This window comes from Leucoraja erinacea, chromosome 14 (genome assembly GCF_028641065.1).
Source record: "Leucoraja erinacea ecotype New England chromosome 14, Leri_hhj_1, whole genome shotgun sequence".
Taxonomy (NCBI): domain Eukaryota; kingdom Metazoa; phylum Chordata; class Chondrichthyes; order Rajiformes; family Rajidae; genus Leucoraja; species Leucoraja erinaceus.
In genome coordinates, this window is record NC_073390.1 from 42,188,815 (window position 1) to 42,198,325 (window position 9,511).

The 9,511-nt window shown below is 50.2% G+C and overlaps 1 long non-coding RNA gene across 1 annotated transcript; it reads right to left on the reverse strand.

The window, feature by feature from the left end:
• Positions 1-3,459: 3,459 nt before the first annotated feature.
• LOC129703803 (uncharacterized) lies at positions 3,460-8,662 on the reverse strand. Its single transcript, XR_008724627.1, has 3 exons — positions 8,230-8,662; positions 5,768-7,345; positions 3,460-4,745 (listed from the first exon to the last, which is right to left on the reverse strand). It is a non-coding gene; the product is annotated as an uncharacterized LOC129703803 (long non-coding RNA).
• Positions 8,663-9,511: the final 849 nt, after the last annotated feature.

Below are 9,511 nucleotides of genomic sequence, written 5' to 3' on the forward strand. Positions count from 1 at the left end.
TTGATCTGACTGAATGATTATCAAATTATTATTATTTCACAACACAATTTAATGGTGATTAGAATGATAACATGCACGGTTTGATGTTAAAACAGATCATTAGACAAGCCACATCCCGTAATGAAAGTTCCTACAAGAAGACTTGTATCTGATGTTGGGGATTTAATGTAATTATTTATTGGGCAAAATGCCTGATAAAATGGAAGTTTGTCTTGCTGCATTGGAGGTTTAGAGATACAGCGCGGAAACAGGCACTCCGGTCCACTGAGTCCGCGCCGACCTGCGATCCCCGCACATTAACACTATCCTACACACACTAGGGCAATTTACATTATGTACCAAGCCAATTAACCTACAAACCTGCACGTCTTTGAAGTGTGGGAGGAAACCGAAGAGCTCTGAGAAAACCCACGCAGGTCACGGGGAGAACGTTCAAACCCCGTACAGGCAGCACCCGTAGTCAGGATGGAACCCGGGTCTCTGGCGCTGTGAGGCAGCAACTCTACCGCTGTGCCACCGTGCCGCCCACCATGAGGGAGAAAAGTAAGATTGTCAAAGACTCTGTGTGGTAAGTCAGTAAATAAACGTAGAGCATTGAACAGTACAGCACAGGAACCGGCCCTGTGGCCTACACTGTCTATGCCGAACATGATGCCACGATAACCTCTCCATCATTCCCTTTGCTCCACCTATTGTACTTGAGTTTGACCTAATAGCAGCTGTGTATAGCATTAACTGAGCTGTTGGGGTAGCATGCAGAACAGTGGATGACACGGTGGCACAGCGGTAGAGTTGCAGCCTCATAGCACCAGAGACCCAGACAATAGACAATAGACAATAGGTGCAGGAGTAGACCATTCGGCTCTTCGAGCCAGTACTGCCATTCACTGTGATCATGGCCGATCATCCACAATCAGTATTCCGTTCCTGCCTTCTCCCCATATCCCCTGACTCCGCTATTTTTAAGAGCTCTATCTAACTCTCTCTTAAAAGCCTCCAGAGAATTGGCCTCCACTGCCTTCTGAGGCAGAGAATTCCACAGATCCACAACTCTCTGGATAAAAAAGTTTTTCCTCATCTCCGTTCCAAATGGCTTACCGCTTATTCTTAAACTGTGGCCCCTGTGACTCCCCCAACATCGGGAACATGTCTCCTGACTCTAGCGTGTCCAATCCCTTAATAATATGAATAATATGCTTCAATAAGAAATCCTCTCATCCTTCTAAATTCCAGCGTATACAAGTGCAGCCGCTCCATTCTATCAACATACAACAGTCCCGCCATCCCGGGAATCTACGCTGCACTCCCTCAATAGCAAGAATGTCCTTCCTCAAATTTGGAGACCAAAACTGCACACAATACTCCAGAAGTGGTCTCACTAGGGCCCTATACAACTGCAGAAGGACCTCTTTGCTCCGATACTCAACTCTTCTTGTTATGAAGGCCAACATGCCATTCGCTTTCTTCACTGCCTGCTGTACCTGCATGCTTAGGAGACCCAGGATCGATCCGTGATGCTGTCTGTGTGGAGTTTGTACGTTCTGCCTGTGACCACATAAGTTCCTCCGGGTGCTCCGGTTTCCTCCCACATCCCAAAGACGTGCAGGATTGTCGGTTAATCGGCCCTTTGTAAATTGCCCCGTGAGTAGGGAGTGGATGAGCAAGTGGGACAACATGGAACTAGTGTGAACGGCAGTTGGCGTGGACTCGGTGAGCTGAAGGTAGAGACTGTGGAGGGAGGAACTGCAGATGCTGGTTTATACTGAAGATAGACACAAAGTGCTGGAGCAACTTAGCAGAGAACGGGTGATGTTTTGGGTTGAAACCCTTCTTCAGACTGAATGTAGAGGGGGCTGGTGAGCTAAGCTGATGGGCCTGTTTTCATGCTGTATCGCTAAACACAACATGAAAAATCAAACGACAGACACAAAAATCGACGCCTATTCCACCTCTCCATAAATACTGCCTCACTCGCTGAGTTTCTCCAGCATTTATGTCGACTCACAAAAATCTGGAGTAAATCAGCAGGTCAGACACCATTTTTATTTTTTTTTATTTTAGAGATACAGAGGGGAAACAGGCCCTTTGGCCCATCGAGTCCACACCGGCCAGCGAACCCCGCACACTAATACTACCCTACACACACTAGGGACAATTTACACACTTACACCAAGCCAATTAATCTACAAACCCGCATGTCTTTGGAGTGTGGGAGGAAAGCGAAGATCTCGGAAAAAACCTACGCAAGTCACGGGTAGAACGTACAAACTCCCTACAGACAGCACCCGTAGTCGGGATCGAACCCGGGCCTGTGGTGCTGCAAGCGCTGAAAGGCAGCAACTGCCGCTGCGCCACTGTGACCGCCCAAACATTTCTCTCTAGAGAGAAGGAATAGGTGACGTTTCGGGTCGAGACCCTTGTGTTCACTGTACCTGGATGATGCACATGACCATAATCATCCTATCACCTGGTCCCAGAAGGTTGTGTTTGTGGGGTAACATTGAGCTGAGAGGAGAGCGTGTGTTTTGCTTTGGCCCTGGGTTTGTGAAGCTGTGAGTGATGTGTTGACCTGGTTCGTGGAGCTGTGAAATCTGCAAACACTTACGCTGCTGCCTGGGATCAGTGATGAAGCTGCTTGCTCGAGTGAAGGGACATCAACCACCTGTTTGTGCATGTAGGGCCTGCACACTTGCATCCCCTGAGCCCGTCTGAGAGGATTCATCGCGACTAAAAGCCTGCAGCGTTGTGATCATCAGCGGGTGTAATGCTTGCTGCTTGGTCTGGCAGCTGCAGTGGCTTTGCTGCCAAGGAGTGATCCAGCTCCAGTCTGTCTGTGCAGACTCTCTCCTCTCCCGAACGCATTGTCCTCCCTAACGCAAACCCATTGCGACTCCTGTAATAAGAATGGTGGCGCAGCGGAAGAGTTGCTGCCTCACAACACCAGAGACTCGGGTTCCATCCTGACTACGGGCGCTGTCTGTATGGAGTTTGTCCGGTTTCCCCGTGACCCACGTGGGCTTTCTCCGGGTGCTCCGGTTTCCTCCCACGCTCCAAAGACGTGCAGGTTTGTACGTTAATTGTGTGTAGGGAATAGGGTTGCCAACTTTCTCACTCCTGAATAAGGGACAAAAGGTCAAAATACGGGACAAATTCCCGATGGCTTTCGGCCATGGCGGTGAATGATGAATTGGCCCGGTTGCTGGACTGCACACAAAGCCCAGCCGCGGGCCAGCTGAGGAGTTTTGGCGTGCAGGCCACGTTAATTGTGTGCGCAAAGTCCGGTTGCCAACTCATTCTCACTCCTGAATAAGGGAGGGGTGGTGGGTGAGGGGGGGCTGGACGTGAAGGTCCGGACTGCTGGTCAGGCAACGACGACGGGGCCCCGGGCGAGGCGCTGCTGCTGCTGCAGCTACGGTCTGCAATACGTCGGACGGGGGGGCTGGACGTGGTCCTGACCCGACAGTCCCCACGACCATAATAGCAGCAGTCAAATACGGGACAAGCGCGGTCCTGTACAGGACAAACCAATTTAGCCCAATATACGGGATGTCCCGGCTAATACGGGACAGTTGGCAACACTATTAGGGAGTGGAGAGCATCCGTAATCAGGGTCTCTGACACTCTACCGCTGCGCCAATGTGCCATAAGTCATTGATTTACCGCACGCAGGCGCAGGGGCTGAGTTGAAAGAACAATGCTGTCACATTCACCGCAATGTAATGTAGATTCATCTCACAACTAGTGACTTGCTTCTCACAATTTGTTTCTTTGACTCTCCTGCCTTTTACAAGCAGCTTCCAATAGCCGAGCGCACAAGTAGGTCAGGCTATTTTAATCTGCTGTTGGTGTGATTCCCTCAAGGTGCCAAAGATTTATGAAAGGCAAGACAAGAGAAGCAATAGCTGTCGGCTCATATTGTGAAACATTGCTTTTGAATGATGGAAAGATGCAGAGTGGTAACGGGCCCTTCGGCCCACCGAGTCCACGCCGACCATCGATCACCCGTACGCATTCGTTCTGAAGGAGGGTCTCGACCCGAAACGTCGCCCATTCCTTCACTCCGGAGATGCTGCCTCACCCACTGAGTTACTCCGGCTTTTTGTGTCTACCTTCCATTTTAGCAGCATCTGCAGTTCTTTCTTACACACTAGTTCTACCTTATCCCACTTTCTCATCCACTCCCTACACACTAGGGGGCAATTTACAGAGGGGCGATTAACCTACAGACCCGCACGTCTTTGAGATGAGGGAGGAAACCAGAGCACCCGCAGGAAACCCGCGTGGCCACAGGGGGAACGTGCAAACTCCACACAGACAGCACAAGAGGTCAGGATCGAACCTGGGTCTCTGGCGTTCGTGCTGCCCTGGTTTGTTCAGGCCTTTGTTCCAAAAGAAATTTGCTCAGGTTACTTAACTGAAAATTCTTAGCGTAAAATATGAAATATAAAAGATAAAATAATTAACGATTGAACAGTACGAAGCATTTGTCTGACTGTGTTGGATATATTTCAGTGGCGCAGCGGTAGAGTTGCTGCCTCACAGCGCCAGAGACCTGGGTTCCATTCTGACTACGGGTGCTGCCTGTGTTGGATATGTGTTGGAAACTGTTCCTGTAAGACGGGATTGTAGATCTGGCCAGCGTGCAAATACTCGCCTGGGTCGGACGCCATCTTGGAAACATCAGATGAGGCGTCGTCTGAAGTTGACAGGAAATTAAATTGGATCTGAGCAGCAATTGGCAGAATCTGCAGAGAAACAATGTAAATGGTTATTCCAGCCTTGCCTCAACTCCGGCCAAAGCGGTGTTTCAGGGAAGTGGAATCATCTCTGGAGGTCATGAGGAATTCCCATTATCCTGCCATCATTCTGTCTCTGCAACATGCAATAGGAACACAGCAACCTGGTGGCAATATTCACCATCATCCTTCCAGATACAGGACCACCAACAATAGACCATAGACAATGAGTGCACGGGTAGGCCATTCGGCCCTTCGAGCCAGCACCGCCATTCAATGTGATCATGGCTGATCTTCCACAATCAGTACCCAGTTCCTGCCCTCTCCCCATATCCCCAGACTCCGCTATCTCTTAGAGCTCTATCTTACGGGCCTGTCCCACTTGGGTGATTTTTTTAGGCGACTGCCAGTGAATAGGACAATGGAATTCGCCGAAGTCAGCACCAACGACAACCAACGACAGCCCAAACTGTCGCCACTGTTGCCGAAGATTTTTCAACATGTTGGAAACTTTTCGGCAGTCGCCTGTAGTTGATTAAAAATTCGCCTAAGTGGGACAGGCCGATAACTCTCTCTTGAAAGCATCCAGAGAATTGGTCCGGCACCTTCTTAAATCTGGACATAATTACGAGCGCGTGCTTGAAGACACCCGACAATGTGCCCCCCTAGGCCGGGTGAGGCGGCCAATCTCGACCTCATCGGGACTTCCGCAGCCGATCGGCGGGTGGAATCTGCCCCCTGCGGCCGGGGCTCTGGAACTCTGGCCCAGCCAGAGCCGGCAGATCCGTTCCCATACCCGACTTCTGAAGCCGACTTTGTGGAGTGGAGGCCAGTTCTCTGGATGCTTTCAAGAGAGAGTTAGATAGAGCTCTTAAAGATAGTGGAGTCAGGGGATATGGGGAGAAGGCAGGAACAGGGTACTGTTTGTGGATGATCAGCCATGATCACATTGAATGGCGGTGCTGGCTCGAAGGGCGAATTGGCCTACTCCTGCACCTATTGTTTATTGTCTAATGTCCTCAGTTGCCCACCTTGAGAGGTTTGTGCCAGCACGATACCACTCCACAGAGCAGTCAGAGTCTGACGAAGGGTCCCGACCCCAAACGCCGTCTGTCCATTCCCTCCGCAGATGCTGCCTGACCCACTGAGTTCCTCCAGCACTTTGTGATTGGCTCCAGAGTCCAGCATCTGCGGTTCCTTGTCTCTGACGTCTTGGTCTACTTGAACTGCATTCCCAGCACTATAAGAAAAGGCTTAAATTCAGAAAATCTACTTGTCTTATTAGAAAAGAAAAGAAAACCTATTAAAACATTTCCCACGGTCTTTGACACCAGTAAAATTGTATGCAAAGCCAGATACTAATACATAACTTCCTAATGGTTTATTATTTTCCTTAAAGTAAATTGGCTATTGTTGTTTGCAAATGTTGATGTTCCTCATTCAGAGTACAGTGAGTAATCATAAAATAGTCACTCAGCATGAAAACAGGCCCCGTGGCCCAACTTGCCCAACGCCGACCACCATCATAACCAGAATCATAATCGTAATCATACTTTATTAGCCAAGTATGTTTTGCCACATACAAGGAATTTGATTTGCCATACAGTCTTACCAATAAAAAGCAACAGAACACACAAAATACATTTTAACATGAACATCCACCACAGTGACTCCTCCACATTCCTCACTGTGATGGAAGGCGAAAAAAAAGTTCAATCTCCTTCCTTGTTCTCCTTCCTTGCGGTCGTGGGCCTTGAGCCCTCCGTTGACGGGACGATCTTGGCTCCCGGCAGTCGGGCCCACAAGCTCCTGCATGTTGTACCTGCCTCAACCACCTCTCCTGGCAGCTCGTTCCACATAACCACTGCCTTCTGTGTTAAAAAGCTGCCCCTTAAGTTCCTATTAAATCATTCCACTCTCACCTTAAACCTATCCACTAGTTCTTGTTTCCCCTTACTCTGGGTAAAAGATTCTGGTGCATTCATCTGATCTATTCCCTTCATGATTTGATGCACCTCTATAAGATCGCGCCTCAACCTCCTGCGCTCCAAGGATTAAAGTCCTAGCCTGCCCAACCTCTCCCTGTATCTCAGGCCCTCAAGTCCTGGCAACATCCTCAAATCGTCTCTGCACCTTTTCCAGCTTAACAAAATCCATCCTGCAGCTGGGAGACCAAATCTGAACACTTACTCCACTGTGAAGGCGAAAAAAAGTTAAATCTCTCCCTTCTTTGTCCTCCAGTGGTCGGGGGCCTCGAACCTTCCGTTGACAGGACCATCTTACTCCTGTAGCCAGCGGCGGGCCTCCTCGTCGGGTCGATCAGGCTCCTGCAATGGGGGGGAATCTAAGCTCCCTCACGCCGGGCGATCTATCCCGGGTCAGGGCTGGTCGAACGTCATGCGGCTTTTGGAGCTCCTGACATCTACCGTCTCAACCCGAGACTGCGAGCTCCTCAATGTTAAAGTCCGCAGGCCGTGGTTGGAACGTCGATCCCAGGCAAGGAATCGGCTCCGATGGTAAGTCCGCGCCCCGCGGTGGGGCCCAAAGTCAGTCCAGAACGAGGCCTCCAGCTCCACGATGTTAGGCCGCAGAGCAACCGGAGATACGATCTGGAAAACAATTGCATCTTTAGCAAGGTAAGAGACTGGAAAAATGTTTCCCCGACTCCCTTCCCCACCCCCCACGTAAAACAAACCAGAGAACATTAACATACACATTTAAAATACACAAAAAAAAGACGAAAAGGACAGACAGACTGTTGGGGAGGCTGCCATCGCAGCGCCACCCGGTGGAATAAGATGCCTTATCTCTGCTAGTCCCAGCTGTCTGCATTTGGCCCATATCCCTGTAAGCCTTTCCTATCTACGTACTTGCCTCATTGCCTCTTAGATGTCGACGATAGACACAAATAGCTGGAGTAACTCAGCGGGACAGGCGGCATCTGTGGAGAGAAGGAGTGGGCGACGTTTGGCGTTGAGACCCTTCTTACTTCTTTGAGATGTGACCACAGGACCTCCTCTGGCAGCTTATCCCAACCACCTCAGTTGATCCAGGATGACAGAGACACAAGGAACTGCAGGTGCTGGAAGCTTGTGTAAAAGGCAAGGTGCTGGAGGAACTCAACGGGTCAGGCAGCATCACTGTACACAGACCTCTTTCATTGTTCACTAATTGCATCCATCAGTCCTTGAATTGAGCACAGATTTATGTTTACATACCATCCTAACTTGTTGGTATCGAGGGACTCTGCAAAAGTGTTATCTGTCCAATGCCGCACCGAAGACCCGGGTTCGATCCCGACTACGGGTGCCGTCTGTACGGAGTTTGTACGTTCTCCCCGTGACCTGCGTGGGTTTTCTCCGAGATCTTCGGTTTCCTCCCGCACTCCAAAGCCGTATGTGGGTTAATTGGCTTGGTAAAAAATGTAAAAATTGTCCCTAGTGCGTGTAGGACAGTGTTAATGTTAAAAAAAAAGTACTGAGTGATGCTTTACCTTGAGCTTTTCAGCGTACTACATCCTGATCCTGATCCAGGATGGCATTTTGGGTCGGAATCCTTCTGCAGACTGTGAGTCAGTGGAGAGGAAAACTGGAGGTATGAAAATGCTCTGGAGGCCCTGACTACATGTTGATGTGGCAGCCATCTCTTCCAGTTCAGCTGCTGATGCACAGCTGGAGAAGGGAACGGAAATGCGTTCCAGGCTTAGAAAGGATCCACTCTGAATCTGTACGAACAATGCCCAAGGCATCCACTCTCTGAACAACTGCCAGCTTCACAATTCAATTTATGTGACTAACGAGAGTACGAAATCAAAAGGTTACACCGGTTGCAATCTGCCAACCCACCTGCCCTCATGGTTTATCCTGACCAGCAATCTGAAATCATAAAACATAGAACAGTACAGCACAGCAACAGGCCCTTCGGCCCATAATGCCCGTGTTGAACTTGATGCGGAGTTAAATTATTCTCCTCTGCCTGCACGTGATCCATATCCCTCCATTAAATCCCCATCAGAAAGCCTTTGAAATGCAACTATTGTAACTGGTTCCGCCATCACCCCTGGCAGCGCGTTCCAGGCACCCACCACTCTCTCTGTAAAAATACTTGCCTTGTGCTAGGGTTTGCCAACTGTCCCATACTGGCCGGGATATCCTGTATATTGGGTTAAATTGGTTTGTCCCGAACGGGACTGCCCTTGTCCCGTATTTGACCGCTACTACTCGGGTCGAGGGGACTGTCGGCCCGGAGAGCCGCATAAGGCCCCGCCTCGCCCGTCCCGACGTAGTGCAGCCCATGGAGTGCAGCAGCAGCAGCAGCAGCAGCAACGCCTCGCCCGTGGCCACGTCGGTCGGTCGGCAGCCCGGCCAGCTGTCCGACCTTCAGACCTTCGTTTACTGCCGACCCCACCAACACCCCTCCTTCTCACGGCCGATCCATGAGTTGGACGGGGCGCCGGACTTTGTGCGCGACGTCGCGCGGCCCGGGCCAAAACTCCTCAGCTGGCCCACCGGCTGGGCTTTGTGTGCAGTTCAGTACCCGGGCCAACTCATCATTCACCCAGACATGGCCGAGTCGGTCAACGAATTGCCGTCGGGAACTTGTCTCGTATTTTGACCTTTTGTCCCTTAATTGGGAATGAGAAAGTTGTCAACCTTAGACACGCATCTCCTTTAAACTTTGTCCCTCTCAATTGAAAGTGATGCTCTCTTCTCTTTGACATTTCCATCCTAGGGGGTAAAAAAGTTCTGACTCTCTACCCTATCTACGCCTGTTGC